At 33.6% G+C, this 14,642-nt stretch overlaps 2 long non-coding RNA genes across 2 annotated transcripts; one reads left to right on the top strand and one right to left on the bottom strand.

The window, feature by feature from the left end:
* Window positions 1-366: 366 nt before the first annotated feature.
* Window positions 367-10,322, bottom strand: LOC149795364 (uncharacterized). The gene is made up of 3 exons (XR_016422316.1): window positions 5,576-10,322; window positions 3,658-3,760; window positions 367-3,190 (listed from the first exon to the last, which is right to left on the bottom strand). It is a non-coding gene; the product is annotated as an uncharacterized LOC149795364 (long non-coding RNA).
* Window positions 10,323-11,290: 968 nt separating this feature from the next.
* On the top strand, window positions 11,291-13,637 carry LOC149795363 (uncharacterized). The gene is made up of 2 exons (XR_016422315.1): window positions 11,291-11,599; window positions 12,416-13,637. It is a non-coding gene; the product is annotated as an uncharacterized LOC149795363 (long non-coding RNA).
* The last annotated feature ends 1,005 nt before the right edge of the window (window positions 13,638-14,642 follow it).

Below are 14,642 nucleotides of genomic sequence, written 5' to 3'. Positions count from 1 at the left end.
AGTAGTGCTAAAAATCAATTGCATTTAATACAAGAAAACAGGATTTTATTCATGCAAGGAAAAGGTATAAACTAATATAGTATAAGGAAGGCATTTTGAAATAAAATACTGCAAATGGAAAAATGCTTACCTAGCTAAACACAAGAAGGAATAAGCAACTGCCTTTGATTTGACAAGGGAACTATATAATGTCATGTAGCTTTTTTTTAACTTGCAATATATTTTATGTGGTCTCAGGGTGTGTATTGTACCATACTCTTTGACCAGCTGTTGTACAAAGTAATTATTAACATAAAGTAAAGAAATTTAAATACATCTTTCATGCAAAAACTCTTCCTTGGAATAAATATATAATAAATACATGTATCAGTAAAATATATCTTTAATGCAAAAATCTCCTTTGGAATAAATATATAAGTATCAGTAAGTAGTAAAAATTTAATCACTATAGATGTATGCTTACAGTACATTATGCACAATATATTATGAAACAAGAATACCCATATGATTGGCATCGATGAATTTAAGACCTGAGCAATACAGTTATCAAAGTAGACCCTTTGGCAGCCATAATATAAGATCAGCATATTCATTTAGTACAAACTAGACATCACTGCAAAACTTCTGTTGAAACCCCATACCACTATGACCATCCCTTCAAAATAATTAGTGACAGTGTCTTCTTTTTTGTGGCAGCCATATTGGAAGTAGGCGTGTCATCATTTTCATTTAGAACTGGATATTATAAAAGTCCTTTGGTAAAAATCCCTTGTCCACCTAACCATCTGTTCTGGAGGAGTATCAATAACAAGATCTTCAAGATGACAACATGGTGGTCATACTGGATATAAGCTCTGCATTATTTTCATTCTGGACCAACTAGACACCCCAAGAAATCTTCTGGTAAAATCCACGTCAACATGACTTTCCACTTGAGGAGTAGATACAAGATTTCAAAATGGCCAACATGGCAGCCATATCTGAACCATTTTAATTCAAGACCAACTAGATATCATAATTAATCTTCATGTGAAAACTCCAAATATAACTTTTCATTTAGATTAGAAAAAGCTTCTGGTGAAAACCATATATTGAAAACCTTTCCATCCAAGACAAAAATTCCAGTAAGACCATAATGCATACCTGATTGGCAATTTTTTATGCCAGATCAACTAGTCACCATAAAAGTCCTTGAGTGAAATTCCCATACTGATGACCTATTTAGGAGGATTAGCAATAAGAAGGATTAATTTAAGACCAAGTAGACAAGATTTAATTTAGTGAAAACCCCTGACATTCAAATGACTATCCATTCAGGTGGGGTTACAAGGTGACTTTCAAGACAGTAGGTAAAGTAACAATCCCTGGCAACAGACCCACTGCATCATCTTATGTAAGAGTTACCTCTCTTGTGATCAGTGTCCATCATGAACAAGACTGTAGCTATAAATAAGAGTCATTCCAGTCATCTAACTATTTTTGTGGACAAAAGTCAGATTTAAAGAGGTTTAATGTGAAAGAACAAAATTCAGAAGGACCTCATAGATGTTGTCCATAATGATAAACCACTTTCACTATAATAGTGCTCTACCAAAATATTAGATTTCTTTGTGTAACACATATGCAAATGCAGACCAAAAAAATCTCAAGTTCCAAAACCTGATAAAGCTGACATATAATTCAAACATCAAAAAAATTTTTTAAAAATATTCTGATCAGCACATATAGATGCAATCCAACTCATTTTGTTAAGGCAAGCGGTCCTAGCATATGCATGTAATATTTTATGGAACAAAAAAGTTTAACAAGGTTTTGAAAAATTATTTTAAAATGCAAAAATTGTTAAACATTCCAGAAATGTCTATTAAGCATTATAATTATTCATACAAAAGAATACCCAATTTGATTTGTCTACATTAAGTGGTATATGCATGATCAACGTTATTACACTTAACAAGGGTGGAACAAAATCAAGAAGCCTGTTACAAACTGTGATTAGTGGAAATGTGACAATATTTGGTTCCAGCTTTTTGGGCATGTGTCATTACGGGTGGGATGAAGCAATTATATTTTTCCATATTTAATTCAAAACATTTTTTATACACATTTGATGGCTTCCCTCCCTCCACAAAAGACTAAGACAGGGTTCCTGCATTCTTTAAGCAATGCAATTCCACCAAATTTCAGAGTACCCAATATGTAAATATGAGACCTCAAATGTTTGTGTAACACACATAATGAACACCAAAAAAAAAAAAAAGATTTTATGGCTAGTTTTGGCCATGTGTCATCCTATCACAAAATATATTAACTTCTGCACAAAAGCAATAAAATTTAGATCTTCTGAGTGACTCGAGTACAATGAATTCAGATGGCAAGATCCCCAAATGAAGTTCCTGAGGAACCTACTCTAAGATCCATTTCCAAAGTTAGGTTGGTACAACCTTTTGTCTGCAAACAAAACTGCAATCAATGGGAAATAACTAAAATTTCATGACTTTTCCATAACTTGTGTGAGATGTAGATTTTTTAATGTAGCTTTAACAATTTTCTGGTCATATCACTATGATGTCTGCAGTGTGGCAGTTCAAAATATGTCCAGCACTGGGGCATAATGCCGCAGACATGTTGATGTAGCATCATGTCCCACCCAGTCACATTATCCTGACACCAAGCCGACCAGTCCTAACACTAACCTCTTAATGCTGAGTGCCTAGCGAGGCAGCTGTTAGTACCATTTTTAGAAGTCTTTGGTATGACTTGGCTGGGGTTCCAACCCACCACCTCCTGCATCCATGGTGGACCCTCTAACCACTAAGCCACCGGATCCACTTTGATTGACTTACTAAAATTTGAAAACTTTTCATGGCCCTTAAAATTTCTTTCTGCAATTTACAAACTTGCGCAGAATTTCAATGACTGCAGGAACCTTGCCAAGAATTAAAATATTATATAACAATTTATATTATAGTGCAAATGAAGCAATACTTTTTGTTTACAAAGAACTGAAGGTTTCCACCCCACCCACCTCCCTTGGGATCCAATGGTCGTTGCCATGCATAAAATCTAGCCTTTGGATTCGTTAGCCCGATTTTAATGTGTTCAGATTCAGATCCAGGTATATCCAATTTATCTGCTTCTGGACCGTTGTATTTTCATCACATGTGCCAAGATAACCGTGGGAAAATGCCTGTGAAAAAGAATTAAATGCATGCTGTATTTTCAAATATTCCTCATCTACAAATTATAACTGAAGTTATCTTATTTAGATATAAACGAGGTAACAAAAATATTGAGTACTTAAAATATATATTTATATCAAATTCAACATATTAACATTTTCATCCGTTAGTCTTTCTGATTCCATGCAATTTTCATAAAACCTAGACTATTCTTAAATTTCTTAAAACAAGAAATCATCTTTATTCATTTATACATTTTTCTATTTTCTGGCATGAATTACTATTTCAGACATGTTTTTATACTATTCAAGGCTGTGTCTGTGTACATCTATCAATTAGTTTCTGATAGTACCACAGCTCCCTTGTCACAGAATTCAAGTAATATACTACAAAGTTCTTTGAACATTTCATATTTTGCAAGTACAATAATGGGAGATGTGTGTGCAGGGGACAGATCTAATCACTTGCATCTCACCTGTCTGAGTAGGGTCAAATCTATGCATGACCAATAGCTTCCCATGGGTCAGTGGTTGTTTCTGGTATCTTCCACCACCAATTGTACTGGCTGCCATGTATGACTTGTCCAGTGCAAGAAAAAATAAAAAATGATTTGTGCAGCATCTGTAATTGGCATCATTTTGTATAGATTCCAGTATTTGCATTTACAATCATTTTCTTGTAATATAAAATGAAAATAGAAGTGCTGACAGGAAAGCATCTGGCAGATATAAACACTTTCAGTGAAAACAAAAAGTTTTCAAATGTGATCACATCCAAAAAATGCGCTTAGTGTGCAAGAAACACAAGAAAAAACAATGACCACCACACAAGCCATAGAGAATACGACATCCACATCATTAACTACCAACCAGACTTGATAAGAAGTCTTTTGGTGAAAGCCCCATGTATTTTTTTTAAAATTAGTTACAGGACATTTATTTAAGACCAAGTAGACATCTCAAGTCCTCTAGTGAAAACCCCACACGAGTATCCATAGACAAACAGTAGCAATAACATTTGTTTTATTTTAACTGTGGCCATATTGGTTGTCAGATAGGTATCAGTTTCAACTAGACACAATATGAAGTCTTTAGCGAAAGCCCCATGTTTGATATGAGCATCTGTTCAGAGCAGTAATAACATGTCCAACAGGCACCATTTTTATCAGGGATCAACTACACAAGACTTTCAGTGAAAACACCCATGTCAAAACAATTGGTATAAAAGGTGAGATAACATGATTTTTAAGATGGATTCCATGGCACCATTTTTATTTAGGACAAATGATAGCTCAAACAATAGCTTTAGTAAAATCCCTTCTTGTGACATCCAATCTGAAGAAGCACAATTCCAAGATGGCCAATGGCGGATGCCACGCTGAATTACAGATCAGTACTATTTTCAACTACAACCAACCGGATATAAAAGTATTCAAGTGAAAAGTTGATATCCCATCCAATCAGGAATAGCAAGAACACTTTGTTTAAGAGGGCCATCATAACAAGTCTTTTAGTGAAAACCCTACGTCAAAATGATACATTCATGCGATAGTAACAACTAGATTGTTGAGATGGCTGATGTGTTTGCCATACTGTACATCGGAACAGTGCCACATTATTCAGGACCAAGCAAAAATTACAAGAAGGTTTCAATGAAAACTCCATGGTAATATGACATCAGTTTAGAAGTAGTGATATGATTTTCTAAACAGACACATTCAAAGATGAGCACCACTTCATGTAACACCAACTTGATGTCACAAAAAGTCTTTCAATTTAAGAGCTGAAATGTTTTCTTGATGGCAACTGTGGCAGCCGTATTTGATGTCACATTGATACCATTTTCAGTTACCACCCAAGATATTTTTATAGCATCAGGGACCCATGTGATTACATCATAAAATGTCTTTCTAAACTTCCATTCATCATGAAATATTAGACATGTATATCGATGAAATATATTTACATAGTATTTTTCATAGTTATAACAAAATGTTTATGTCAAAATTTGCTTCTGCAAGATAAATAAATTGCACCATTACCTGGGTTTAATTATGAAACAAATCTTCTCTTGTCAAGGATCAATTATGTAAATATAACAACTTGTAGGCAAGATACTAATTCCATTCACAAAATTTTCATTGCATGTTCAAGACGATAAAATGAAAAACAACTATCACAACTTCCAATGCTGCCACTACTATGGCAACCAAGTAGATCTGAAATAAAATTTGACAAAATGTTATACATTACCATCCTGACCATCATTTTCCAGCCAGGGATTCGAAGAATTGTAATCAGCACTGAAAAACAACTATCACAACTTCCAATGCTGCCAGTACAATAGCAACCAAGTAGATCTGAAACAAAATTTGGCAAAATGTTATACATTACCATCCTGACCAGCAATTTCCAGTCAGGGATATGAAGAATTGGAATCACCATTTATGACACTTATCTCTTTCCGTCATACTCAGGCCAACCTGGGGACTGCCAGATGCTTGGTAATTTAAGGCTTTGTCCAAGGTGACGTCTCTTTATCTGAATGAGCATAAAGAATTGGCTTAAAAAATAACAAGTGCAACCTTCTGAGCCGACAACCGCAACATACAACTCCAACTCACATTTCCCACATGCAACCAACCAAATTGTTTCTTCCCATGTCGGTAAGTTTGTTTACCATGCCAATCTATACTCTTACAACCCACTAGGCCCCCTTTTCTGACAATTTACACTTAGTTTCGGTTGCAAACCATACCTTTTCATGCCTCACTAACAAACACAGCTGCTTACAAGCTTAACATACAAGGTCTCGTAACTGTTAATAGTAGAGAATGCATGTTACTGAACAGTCTTTACCTTCTTTCAGCCATGTTAACCTTCACCTCATTTTAGCCTGAAATCTATATGGTTCTGCTTTACCTCAAGTGCAAGCCATCCAAAGTTTGGCAAATGTAGATAGTGGATAACTAAAGTGTGCAACATCAAAACTTACCTATATTAACAAGGACGTGTGCAAGGCAAATCATTCAAACGCAAACAAGCAAGCACCCATACACATTCAGGCACACACATACAAATGGACAAAGAAGCATGCAATTGTTTTGTTTGGCAATTTGAAGTAGCATCTTTTCTAGATATTTGGGGGTCCTGAAGAGGACCCAGATAGGAAAGGAAGAAAACTGCATCAAAACAAGAGTAGATAGATTAACTGGCACATTGCGAAGATTCCTTTGAGGTACACAATCCAATGGTGAATTTCAATACTTCATGTGTTCAAAATGTCTGTACAAAGTTTGTAAATTAGAAACTCTGTTTTATCACATAACTTTCACAAAGCATCACACATCGCAGTCAACATGATCATCCATCTTTCCTTCACCAGTCATATATGGCTTGGTATGTCCCATTTTCCTTCCTGAATGGCAAGTGATTCTAAGCTTTCATGGATGTAGAGTTTCATGCTACACATATAATACACATAACCATTTTCTCTCTAAATGAGCTACATACCACATTAGTAAAGATTCAACATCATGAATTATACATATACCACAATAGTAAAGATTCAACATCATGAATTATACATATCTGTTAAAAATATAGTAATCATTGCTTTATCAATTTAAGCACATTAGAACTAATACTGATAAGAAAAGCCAATTTCCCATTCACTTGTGACATGTTCAATCTAGGAATTGTTTTTAAAGTTTAAATTTTACGTATCTACTGTACTTTGTACTGTTTATCTGAAAAATTACATTTTTGAAAACTGCAAATGTTGTTCTTGCAGACAACAATGGTTTCTGACTATCAACATTTGCATTTTTGTCCCTGAACAAATTTCAAAATAAATGTTAAAAAAATTAATTAAGAAATCTTTAATGTGAAAATACTACCAATATTACAAGCAAATCGACAAGGTTGATACATTAATGATACATTAATGATACAAAAATGTACCATGCTTGGAAATATTATGCACAATTTCATTGGGATCATTACTCATTCATACCAATATCATTCCCACGTCATAGACCAAATACACTATATAAACATCATAGACCAAATACACTATATAACAAAACAAATACATCTCCATTAAGGTAGAATGATTCCTGCAGAATTTAAATGTAAAATAAAAATCAAATCAAATGAATTAACACAGTCCACATTAAATCTATTTCACAATTCCAAGAATAATGCACTTCCACACAGCTCTAGACATAAATTTAATAAATTGCCACTGGCTTGGACCTAATTGCGTTTTTCTTCAAATTTTTAATGGCACATGTTGTAAGTTTCAATCTGACTATCCTGTTAAAACAAATCTCCAATTCAGTTCATACTATGTAGTTTCATATTTTCCAGCAATTTCATAGGTGATAAACAGATTTTCACATCGGAATTATATTGCATGCCATGAGATTTCTACAAAAAAATTAACACAGCTTTAAGCAACCAATGAAATCCCATGCATCTGAAACCAATCAAAAGTAAACCATTTCTGATAGACATTTAAAGATAAGGATAATGATTTTACTTTAGATTGTATCACGTAAAAGTAGAAAGAATGAACTAGTAACTGCTTTTAGCTGTCAACCAATTTCTAAAGTTATATAAAACTTAGCACACAAAAATAAAGTCATACAACAATTATTAGCATTCAGGGAGTAATTCTTTTATACTGGACTCAAATGGTTAATACAACCGTTCCTTCTAAGTGACCATTGTGAATATTATTTATCACTGATCTTTACTCAATTTTACATATTCTCCCATCAAATCCAACTTTTCGACCAGAAGATCAGTCACTTCAACCAAAACTATTAATCCAGCATGGACTCTATATACATATGTGGACTTTTTCAGTACTCCATACACAATATCAACATAAATAACAAAAATGGTTTGTACATACTACAAACTTCCATGTGGTGCACCAAATGAGCATGCACTTCAGTTCACAAAAAAAATGTCACCAAACATTTTTGTCCCTGAAATAACATCTTCACAGGCAAGGAATGGGAATCAAAGAAGACGCCACTTGAATCAAATTTATAATTCTAGATTTTGTAATGGTAAAATCAATAGTGCAACAACAGTTAAAATGCATTTTTGCATTTTCCAAGAAAGTATTTTCCAAACTGTATAAACCCCATTTTACATCTGAATTCTGATTACGGCTACAAGATTTTAAAATACAGGCCTGTCCTACATAATGATAAAAACAAAAGCATTGTCCTTATCCAGGCAGCTGAAAAGAGTTGTTTTATAAAAAAAAACACGAAGAAATAAAATTCAAAATTAACCTTTAGAAGCCATCCATTTTTTGCATATGCAGTCAAAACCAAGGGCATTCATCTTTAGATTCCCTCAAATATCCCAGACTAAATACAATCATTTATATACAATCTCTTCTAAATGAAGTCATAATACATTACATATATCAACTGACATTTTCTTGAAATCAGTATTCTCGAAGAAACTGAGAATCACATTCATGAAATTATCAACTGATTTTAAAGTACATATGTAAAATCATTAGCAACCTGTATACAAATGCATCATTAAAAACAGAGTTTCTTTCTAAAATATAAAAAATAAGAGTAAAAATATCTCTATTTACAAATAATTAGCCATTTTTGTACAGACTTGGCATATTGCACACAATTATGAACTGCAAGTATTTGCCATACATATTTAAATTGAATGTTCCCTCAAATTAATTTTGGCTACAAATGGAAAAAACATCACAAGATACCAGTAAATGAGTTTTAGGTAACATTGTAAAGACAATCATGTCTTCACTTGCACAGACCTGTGACTAATAGCTGTTGTGAAAACGATCATATAAAATAAATTATCTGTCAATAGTTAACTTAATGTCAAGGGTCATTAAAAAACGGTTTGCATCTTGAAACCAATCACATCCAGAAACCTGAAGAAATAATCATTATCAAATTAAGTAGACCAAATTTGCAGCCTTTAATTGGCAAGTGTGAAGACTTCTACATGTCTTGTTTTCAAATAAAGTTCAATGTTTTAATGTTGATTTCCAAATCTACAAAGTTATTTTACACATCAAACCAATCCTCCCAATCAAAACCCACCTATCCATTTTTGGGGGTTTTACTCAAGGAACAAGCTAAAAATCAATGTCATGCAAGTGTATGAAGACATGATGTCACATGGAAAGACAGAAGTCAGATAAATAGTTAAACATAAAGACATACTCGACCACAGGCCTTTGAAGTTCCATCAATAGTCAGAGAATGGCAGAATCAGATATACATAGAAGTTTGCACCATAATCTCTAATACCAGAAATGCAATACAAAAATTCGAAAATTATTCCATTCAAAATACTTGTATAAACCACACTTTGCCTAAAAGAATATTTGTCATTAATTACTAATGATGGTAGATGCACAGCAATCAAGGAAAATAAAGTCATCACAACATAAATGGATGGTGACTATGTCAAAATTCAAGGTCACAAAATAGTCACTTAAAAGATAAATTCTAAGTCTTTTTTTTAAATTATAAGCACAATAGTATTTATGTATTTTACTAATCGAGAAATTTGTTGCTGTAATGGAACAATTTTTAAAAAAAAGAACTGCTGTATTATTGTAAACTAAGTCACGTAAACAGCACAGTGATAATTTAGGTTCATACTATCATTTTCATATCACAGAAGAATGAAATGTGACCCAGACTATGGGAAAAAGTTGCACTTACAGTTTGTCCCGTTTCAGTTTGATTCACACAGATTTTTTCTTTCTGGATTACATGATGGTTGGACAATAGCATTCTTTTAAGGCAAGGAAAAATTTGTAACATTACTTTGAACATCATCAGGAAGAATGGATGAAATTTATATTGCACCGTAACAACCTAAGACTATGTTGCCAACCTTGCTACATAAATATTTTCTGCCCGTCTGATTTTCTGCTATATTCTTATCACAGTGAGAGAATTTCAAGAGCCTGTGGCTTGACACAATCCTAACACAACTCAAATTCAACAAAACTCATGAATAGTCCAATGAAATATGAATTATTACTGATTCATGAGAATTGTTTTACAAAAATATCGAATGCATTGGAATGATAAATGAACAACAAACACACAGGCTATGCCTGAACATGAACATTAAGTAACATCTTTAAATGAGATGACAAATTGTCACAACTGTTGGATACCACATTTTCTGAAACAACCCAATGGCTTGGGGGCTTTGGCAACACCGTTGGCGATGGTGGTTCGCTGAATTTTGCACCAGCATATGCAGTCCCCTGAGGTGAATTTGATCGTGAATCGACGATTTCCTGGTTAAGGTCAACCGATTTCATAACCGCTGACGGGCTTCGTCTATTTGCAGAACGAGGTCGTTTACATTTTTCTCCAAAGGTGCCGTTAAAATAGTCCGATTGCTTTGGTGATGGAGTTCCTCGGTCTCTCTGGAACCCATGTCTATGGGTTCTACCGCTACGCCGATTTTCCTTTGTTGAAATGTTCATGGCTTCCGTCCAAGTCATCGCAAAACAAAGGTCAACACCAGAATAGAAAACCGAATCTTCTGCCGTTTGAAACACAAATTAACACCTCTATCTTGCCCACCTCTCCTGTCCGTTATTTTAAAGTAGGAATTTGCTGCCTGTTTTCTTTTATAAAGTTTCTTGCGCCAAAACGAACTGCTTCAATCTTTTTAGACGCTTGTCTAATTCAAAACAAAGATGGCTTCCCAGTTGTTTTGTCAAAATTCACGTAGGGAATCTGATTTGTTGATAGTCTGTAGATTTTCTACCATGAAAATGTAAAAAATTTCGAATACAAATGTTTCTAACAGTAATATTTCAATAACAACACTGTTCAATCTTTCACCAAATTCGACCTTCCACTTCGAAATGTACGAAAAACACTGCGTCTCTTTTCCTCCTTTCCCTCTACATTACATACGGATTATAATAGAACTACCCAATCATAAGCTGGCTTTGTCATGTGACACATAAGGGCCAATCACAAAATCACCTTTGTTTAGGAACACCCAAACCAGTCTAATTTTAGGATATACGTCAAATCATTCCACCACTTATGTGACAAATGAAAACTTCTAAATTATAAATTGTAGGCGTGCCATTTTTTGTATACTAAAACTGTAACGATACCCGTCCCCCATTTTTGATCGCAAAATGAGGGATTTACTATTTAGTATTGAGAATACGGTGAAGCGGATGTGACATCGCAACTTAATTGGTGACGTTTTACTCATTTTCACTGGGACACGGATATCAATTATAACTAGTGCAAACTAAGTCGGTTTAGTTTTTTTTTTTCAGTTATATTAGTGGTGCTTCCTGGCATAGATTAAGGCATTATTAAAACGGAGTTAAAGGAAATTCGTTATTATAAGGTAAATCGTTATATACCAACATGTCTGGCATTCTTTACCCCACATTACATTCACGTGCATTTTATTTTTAATTGCAGCGGGTCAAATGTTATCGAAAGTGGCATGAAAGTTCACTATGACGCGGAACTATAAATACATGAAACGGTTATTTTTATAAAATGAAACTAAATTTGTTAATTTTGGCCACAGAGTCGGTAAACCTCCATAAAAGTGGGTAATTCCGACATCCACAAAATACATGGTGTGTATAAAACCTACACGACGAAAGACTAAAAGAGAGCGTGAGTAAAATATTTTATGAAACAATATTATTTTTTATACTGCAATTTATCAAGTCAATCCAAATAAAAATGTATCCTGTTTCACTCTTATAATTGGAGCCAAATTGGATCTTTTATTCCCACCTAGGTGACATTATTTTGATTCACGTATTTCCCATCTCCTCTAGCTAGCTACAGACGGGAATTTTAGTACGTTAAAACTACGTGACCTATCCCCAATTTCCAATTTTTATATATCTACATGGCATTTCTAATTTTTTCAGTCCGTAACAACGGTAAATTGTTAGCATCATAAATTGTTGCTAAAAGCACCGAATTCATTTTAAATACTTCGTGTGAAATGATTTTGGCCTCATTTAGGAAATCAAAGAACAAAACAGGACCATTTTTAAAAACAAGAACTATTTTGGGCTGAACAAATAATCTACACGAATATATTTAAATTCTTTTACTGCTTAATATTTTTCTTTTGCTTTGTTTCATTCATCAGTTCAAGTGCACCTGATTTAACTCTTTCTACCCTTATACATTTCAGGTTTATGAGTGGATTAAGAAACTCTGTCCTGAGATATCCTACCCTCATACTGCTTCACATGGGTAGCTGTGTATTACGATGACCAATATTACACTGGACAAGTGCTGGAAGTACACCAACCTGATCTGACAACTCGTACAGTTTTTGTCAGATGAAAACCAAAACCAAACATTTTAAATGGCCAGCTAGTGAGGACATTGCCAAGGTTAAGTCTTGTTTTGTGTTTGATTGGAACTTTAATGTATGGGTGCATAGAAACACCAGAATGCACCGAAACGCCAGAACACAGTAGAGTAGAAACACCGGAGTGCACATCAGTTATATCATATATACCATATCATATATTGGTGGTGTATGTATAATTCATATTTGTGACATTTAAAAGTAGTTATATAATAAATTAATATGTAATTTCTTTTCTGCAAGTGATGCAACATTAAACTAAAAAGAAGCTGGAAACTGTGCATTTTGGCGACAGTTCTTATAGTAACAAAATTTAATATTAACAGCGTGTAATGCAATTTATACATGAGGTTAATGCTTCAGCTCTTAATAATAAAAATTTCACAATTTTCAGCTATGGTATATATGATATTGCGTTCCAGTGTTTCTACTCTACTGCATTTCGGTACGTTCCAGTGTTTCTATGCACCGTTAATGTACAACCAGTTTCAATCAATGGTCGAACTTGGAAAGTTAAAAATGTTGGACACGTTGACCAGCAAAATACAGCAGAATAAAATTCTCAAGCTAAGACTTTGTTAAAGATGTTACTTTTCTGATTATTTTAAACCAAGCACTCTTTTATGACAGTTATAATTGTATCTACAGTTTGAAGTGTACATTTTATTTTCAAAACATTAGTCGTTGTGAAAGATTTTGATACTTTGTCAATGGTTCTTTCTTTGTAACCTATCTTTGGTTATCATAATTATATTTGCTTTATTGGTATGTATGCATTAAGGCTGTAATATGCTCCATTTTGGTGCAAAAACTATCAAAATCAGTTACTAATTGATGAAGTTGTAAACTTTTGAAAATTGTTGTTTTTGCCATTTTTGCCTCTTTTCAGATATTGCTTCTGCTTTAAAGCCTACTTTCATACTGATGTTGACACCCTTTGTATGTTCCATGAATTCTTTTTATAATACCCTGCATTTTGGTACAAGAATTATTAAAATCTGTTAATAAATATAAAAAAAAGTTGTGACCTTTTAAAAAATGTCATTTTCGCATTTTTTTCAGACATTCACATTTTTGCTTTTTTTTTCCTGATTTCTATGATCTGGTACAGCAAAAGTTTCATACCCATTGGCCCAGGAACATACTTTAATTTGCATTTAAATGTCATAGTCTTATTATAGCAAGGTTGCAAAGTCATGGAAAAGCTCAATTTCTGGCTTTTTTCAGTAAGACCACCCTTTATAGATTTACTGTTTTAGAGTGAACCTAATAAAAAGGATATTTTGTATATGACTGTAGTGCTTGCATTTCTTGAATAACAAGGAACTTGTCTATCTTTGCAGTAAATGCCACTTTTGCATAGCTTCAAATTATTTATTTTTATTCATCTCAAGTTGATAGTAATTGCATTTTCAGTGGGGATCGCAAATTTCTTAAGTCCCTCAAAAACTTTGAAAGGTCATATCTTGAAAAGTATTTGACTACTTTACATGATTTTATCAACATTTTTTTCTTCATATTAAGGTCTTAAGGATGGTAACAACAGCTTAGTGCTTTTAATTGTATTTGCTGACGTCCTAAAAGTGCTTAGAATACCTACTCTCAGTATAACTATTAACAAGACTTTCCCCTCATGCTTATTCATTTTTCACCATAATTCAAGGTCTTCATTCTTTGGCCTTACCCTTCATGTTACTTGCTAATTATATTTTAAAATTCTCTCTCTCACATAGATCTGTTTGACTGGATACAGCAGGCAGCATCTGATATCATGCCAGAACTATCTTTTTTAATCACATTAAAGATTACCATTATTGAAATTAGTATGGGGATACACAAACAGGGAGGTATAGTCAGACTATAGCCATCAAATCACAATTACTGGTACCCAATGGCCTAGTCCTACAATGTAAGACATAGCACATGTTTTTATTTTAGTGCTATGTCTTACTATCCAAACAGCATTGTGTAACCTGTTCCGATTTGACATCGGAATGAGTAGTCAGAGTTTCAGGAATATCTTACACACTTGTCCACCTATATC

Source organism: Sinohyriopsis cumingii, chromosome 7, assembly GCF_028554795.1.
Source record: "Sinohyriopsis cumingii isolate HCF-2022 chromosome 7, ASM2855479v2, whole genome shotgun sequence".
NCBI lineage: Eukaryota > Metazoa > Mollusca > Bivalvia > Unionida > Unionidae > Sinohyriopsis > Sinohyriopsis cumingii.
Note: the sequence above shows the minus strand (reverse complement) of the source record. Positions and strands in the feature narration are given on the sequence as shown.